Here is a 6000-nt window from a genome sequence, read left to right on the forward strand (position 1 = left end):
CATTACCAGGCAGTTTCTTTACCACTCACGCCACTTGGGAAGCCCCAGTTTATTATAAAAGGATGTAATTTAGGATGGGGGAGATGGGAGAGATTATCCAGATGGGGGAGATGTGTAGGGCAAAGTATGTGAGAAAGGGAAGGGGCCTCCAGGTGTGTCATTTTCCCCAAATCTCCATGTGATCACCAACCAAGGACCTCTCTGGACTCTGTCCTTTTGAGTTTTGATGGCTTCATTACATGGGCATCATGTAATGACAAAGAGACAATACTTTGTCAACAAAGGTCCATCTAGTCAAGGCTATGGTTTTTCCAGTAGGCATGTATGGATGTGAGAGTTGTACCATAAAGAAAGCTGAGCACCAAAGAATTGATGCCTTTGAACTGTGGTGTTGGAGAAGACTCTTGAGAGTCCCTTGGACTGCAATGAGATCCAACCAGTCCATTCTGAAGGAGATCAGCCCTGCGATTTCTTTTGAAGAAATGATGCTAAAGCTGAAACTCCAGTACTTTGGCCACCTAATGCGAAGAGTTGACTCATTGGAAAAGACCCTGATGCTGGGAAAGATTAAGGGCAGGAGAAGGGGACGACAGAGGATGAGATGGTTGGATGGCAGCACCAACTCAATGGACATGAGTTTGGGTAAGCTCCAGGAGTTGGTGATGGACAGGGAGGCCTGGCATACTGCTGTTCATGGGGTCACAAAGAGTCAGACATGACTGAGAAACTGAACTGAACTTACATGGGCATGATTAATCATTGGTGATTGATTTAACCTGCAGCTCCTCTTCTCTCCCTGGAAAACCATGGGGTGGGATTCAGAGTTCTACCCTCTACCATGGTGTTGGTTTCACCGGTAACCAACCACAATCTTTAGGTGTGAGTGTGATCCAAAAGTCACCTCACTAAGGTAGCCAGAAACAACTCTATCACTTTTACACACACAATTCTGAGAATTTTAGTAGCTCTGTGCCAGAAATGGGGATCAGTTCAGTTCAGTTCAGTCACTCAGTCGTGTCCGACTCTTTGCGACTGCATGAATCGCAGCACGCCAGGCCTCCCTGTCCATCACCAACTCCTGGAGTTCACTCAGACTCACGTCCATCGAGTCAGTGATGCCATCCAGCCATCTCATGCTCTGTCGTCCCCTTCTCCTCCCACCCCCAATCCCTCCCAGCATCAGAGTCTTTTCCAATGAGTCAACTTTTTGCATGAGGTGGCCAAAGTATTGGAGTTTCAGCTTTAGCATCAGTCCTTCCAAAGAACACCCAGGACTGATCTCCCTTAGAATGGACTGGTTTGATCTCCTTGCAGTCCAAGGGACTCTCAAGAGTCTTCTCCAACACCACAGTTCAAAAGCATCAGTTCTTCGGTGCTCAGCTTTCTTTATATATATATATATATATAGATCCTAGTATAAATCACAACATCACACTGCGGAACCTGACAGATTTTGTGTTCCCAAAGTACGATGGTAAGACAGCATTGGATAAACATTTCCAGTCCAAAAGGGAGAAATCAGGAAGAAGAAACAGGGAGGGGTCCCAAGCAATCCAGTACCCAGCAAGGTAAACTGCATCAGGTCCCAAGACTCAGGATTTAGCCCCTTTAGTTTAATGACCCACCTTCCAGATCCATTAGAGCAGGAGTCCAGCTCTCATGGCACTGCTGCCCGAGGGTTGCACCGCTGAAAGCTTTGCTGGGCAGAGATGTTATCCCAAAGGCTCCAGGTAGCTCTGTCCTCTTGGCTCTGGAAGACCCCACCCTCATAGCACTGGTTAGAATTCCCTGTCTTTATCGTCTTTAATCCAACCTGGCAATGTCAATGCTCAGATAATCCCATAATCTCATTCAGTTCAGTCACTCAATCCTGTCCAACTCTTTTCCTGTCCATGGACTGCAGCACGCCAGGCTTCCCTGTCCATCGCCAGCTCCCAGAGATTGCTCAAATCCATGTCCATCAAATCAGTGATGCCATCCAACCATCTCATCCTCTGTCATCCCCTTCTCCTCCTGCCTTCAATCTTTCCCAGCATCAGGGTCCTCCAATGAGTTGTACAAAAATTTCTTTATTGTGTGATAATCCAGCCCTTGGTGTTCTCTTCTGAAAATGGTGTGTGTTTTTTTTTTTTTTTTTTTTTCAATATGGCCAGGATGAATGCTATCTAAATCTTAAAGTTTTGGTTCATTTTTGATGAACAATTCATTATTTATTTCTTCTCTCTTCCTGATTTTTACAATCAGTCAGGAGGAATCAACTTTAATACTTTGCTTAGAAATCTTCTTACCTAAATATCCAATTTCATCATTTGCAGGTTTTGCCTTCCGCATAACACTGGAACATGAACACAGTTCAGCCAAATTCTTAGAATTGCCCTCCCTCCAATTTCCAGTAACATGTTTCTATCTGAGACCTTGTTACTGAGTCCAAGCTTGTACTGCTCACTGCACCCGCAGGCCAGTAAATTGATAGACAGGTTGCTGGAGCAAGGACTAGTGACTTTACTTAGAAAGCCAGCAGACCAAGAAAATGGTGGACTGGTGTCCCAAAGAACTGTCTTCTCCAAGTTAGAATTCAGCCTTCTTTTATACTAAGAAGTGAAAGTGTTAGTTGCTCAGTCTTGTCTGACTCTTTGTGACCTCACTGACTGTAGCCTGCCAGGCTCTTCTGTCCATGGAATTCTCCAGGCAAGAATATTGGAGTGGGTAGCCATTCCCTGCATCAGGGGATCTTCCTGACTCAGGGATCAAACCTGGGTCTCCTGCATTGTAGGCAGATTCTTTACCTTCTGAGCCACCAGGGAAGCCCCCCCCCCCTTTTTTTTTAATACTAAAAAGGGAGAGAGTAAATCCCTGGTTCTGACCAGACTCAGAAGGGGATATGCTAATTTCTTCCTTCCTGCCCCCAGGATGTTGGTTTTTTTTTTTTTTTTTCTGTGAGCTAAACAAAGATATGTTAGCTTAAGGTTTATCACCTGGGAGTCAGAGTTCCCAGAGATGGGCCATTATATATAATTTACACTTATAATTTTGGCATTGTCCCTTTAAAGTTTCTTTCCTACCACATCCTCACCAGAAATGGCCTCTAATGTCCATATTTTTATACCATTCTGTTAATAATTATTTGTATATTCTCTAAGAAGATGGAAACTTTCCCTCCAGGTCTCTTCTCTCCTTATTATGAGTCCTCAAAAATTAAACTTTAAAACTCACTTCATAGCAACATTGGCTTCTTCTAGTATGCATCTCAAAACTCTTCCAGACTCTACTCATTACCAGTTCCAAATCTACGACCCCATTTGTAGGCATTTCTTATAGCAGCACCCCACTTCTCCGTACCAAGATCTGTCTTACTGTGGGATCCAGTAATATATGAAGAGATTTACTATAAGGAGTTGACTCACACAGATTTAAAGGCTGAGAAGTCCCAGGATCTGTAGTCAGCAAGCTGAAAACCAAGGAGAATCAATGGTATGGCTGTAGTCTAGGTCCAAACCTAAGAATAAAGAGAGCCAATGATGTAATTCCAGTCCAAGTCCAAATCCAATGGCAGAAGAAGACCAACGTCCTAACTCAAAAACATTCAGGAAGAGAGAGCACATTCTCTCTTATTCTGTCTTTTCTTTCTATGCAAGCCTTCAAGGATTGGCTGCAGACCATCAAGAAGAGCAATCTGCTTTATTCTACTTATTCCAATGTTAATCCCATCTAGGAATACCCTCACAGACACACCCAGAATAATGTTTAACCAAATATCTGGGCACCCCATGTCCCAGACAAGCTAACACATAAAATTAATCATCACAGTGTGAATGGAAGAGCTCCTGGGGATTGAAGTTGGATGGGCAGAGTTGGAGCCATTTAAGAGCCTACCTGGTGAGCCTTCTAAGGCTTTTTGTTCTCTTTTTGCTAATAAGAAAGCATTTAAGAGTATTTTAGCAGCAAGGACATATGATCAGAACTGTGTTTTCGTTTCTTATTAATATTGATGATGGTGATATAAATTTTTTTCAGAAATTCACACAAGAGACCCAGAAGTCTGGTTAAGATGCAGCAATATTTAGAGGCAATCTAGATTCTCATCCCCAACTTCAGCACTTATTATCAATGTGAGTTTGTCAAATTACTTAACCTCTTTCTAAGTCTCAGTTCTTCCATCAGTAATAGAGAAACTGTACAGAGTCCTGTGAATCAAATGCTATCACAACTAAAATAACTGGGAAAAAGTACCTTTGCCCAGATGTTAGATCTCCTACCCTCTCTGTGGACACAGTCAACCTAGATTCGCTGCCTACATCAGAGCATATTTTCATCAGTAAAGGAAGCAGTATTAAGAAATTATATTTCTGTGTTTGGAATCTCATTTTATTATTTATAAAAAAAAGAGAGTTGACTGATAGAAGCAAGTGGACTGCTTTGTGTTTTACTATAAAAAATTTTAAATATGCACAGGAGAGAGTATAGTTCATGAACTTTTATTTACACATCACAGACTATCAAGATTTTTGCACACACGCTTTATTGATGGCTTTCTGTGAAGTATTTTAAGCACCCAGACATCACACACACCATAGTGTACCCTAAAAATATGGGTATATTTCTGCATAACTAAAATGCATTATCACACCTACCAACACTAAGTAAATATTCACGTGTTCTCAACAATAATGATAGTTCTGTGTGCTTTTCAAACTATTCACATTATGTGCTAAGTTATTTCAGTCATGTCTGACTCTTTGCGACACTAGGGACTGTAGCCCTCCAGGCTCCTCTGTCCATGGAATTCTTCAAGCAAGAGTACTGAAGTGGGTTGCCATGCCCTCCTCCAGGGGATCTTCTTGACCCAGGGACTGAACCCACGTCTCTTAAGTCTCCTGCATTGGCAGGCAGTTTCTTGACTACCAGCGCCACCTGGGAAGCTCCATTCATCTTATAGGGGTTTCATTAATAAAGGCACTGAAATTGATGGACAAAAAATAATCTATCATTTCTAAATATATGCATAATCTTAGCAGTCCCTACAAAAAGAGCTGTTCAGTTAGATTGGCTTATAATTTGAAATACAGGGTTTAGTGTGAGTTAATAATATTCACACAAAGACTTGTGCTATTGATGATGATGACAGTTTAAATCTGACAAATCAATACTAATGCAAAAGTAGAAGCCACAGGGAAGGCTTCAGAACATTACCAGCAGGCTAGCTTTCCTTGTATTCTCTGTAAAAGCTTGTATTTTACCTTAATTAAAAAGCCATTGACATTCAATTCAGTGATGTGTGTGTATATGTGTGACAGAATATGTATATATGTGTGTGTATATACATACATATATATATATATACACTCTCTTTCTAAGTGAAGTTATTGGAAAGCAATGACTTTCTTCATAAATTAGAATAACAAAGCCTTATTGTTGAAATTGTTTTTGGACAACTACTCAAGTTGAAAATGTCTTTATCCTTGAAACTGACTTTATCCTAGTCATGGATTGGTGGTGTTTAATATTCAAGCTTCCTAATTCTGTTTTTGAAAGGCTGTCACAGGAGCATTGCATGTAGAATATATAATGATTTATTTAGTCTCGCAGTCCCTCATACGTGGGAACCAAAGAAAAGAAAAGGAAGACAAGCTGATTCTCTCTTATTAATAGAAACAACTGTCTGTGAATTAAATAACTGACAGTATAAAATTAAAAATAGTGACATAAGAATCTGATTTTTAAAGTGTTTTTGCTTTTCATACCACCCATCCATATCTTAGAACATTTATTTATTTTATTTATTTATTTATTTTGGATGCACTGGGTCTTCACTGCTTTTTGTGGGCTTTCTCTGGTGGTGGTGAGCAGGAGCTGCTCTTTGCTACAGTGCTTGAACTTCTCATTGCAGTGGCTTTTCTTGTTGTGGAGAACGGGCTCTCAGGTGTGTGGGCTTCATTATGGACACATGGGCTCAGTAGTTGTGGCACATGACTTGGTTGCTGTGGTGCATGTGGAATCCTC

General features: G+C 41.2%; 1 pseudogene; it reads right to left on the minus strand.

The window, feature by feature from the left end:
- The window catches only part of LOC138443684 (14-3-3 protein eta-like), a 40252-nt pseudogene extending 38482 nt beyond the window's left edge, over positions 1-1770 (minus strand).
- Between the last annotated feature and the right edge of the window lie 4230 nt (positions 1771-6000).

The sequence above is a fragment of the Ovis canadensis genome, chromosome 1 (genome assembly GCF_042477335.2).
Source record: "Ovis canadensis isolate MfBH-ARS-UI-01 breed Bighorn chromosome 1, ARS-UI_OviCan_v2, whole genome shotgun sequence".
In the NCBI taxonomy this organism is placed as follows: domain Eukaryota; kingdom Metazoa; phylum Chordata; class Mammalia; order Artiodactyla; family Bovidae; genus Ovis; species Ovis canadensis.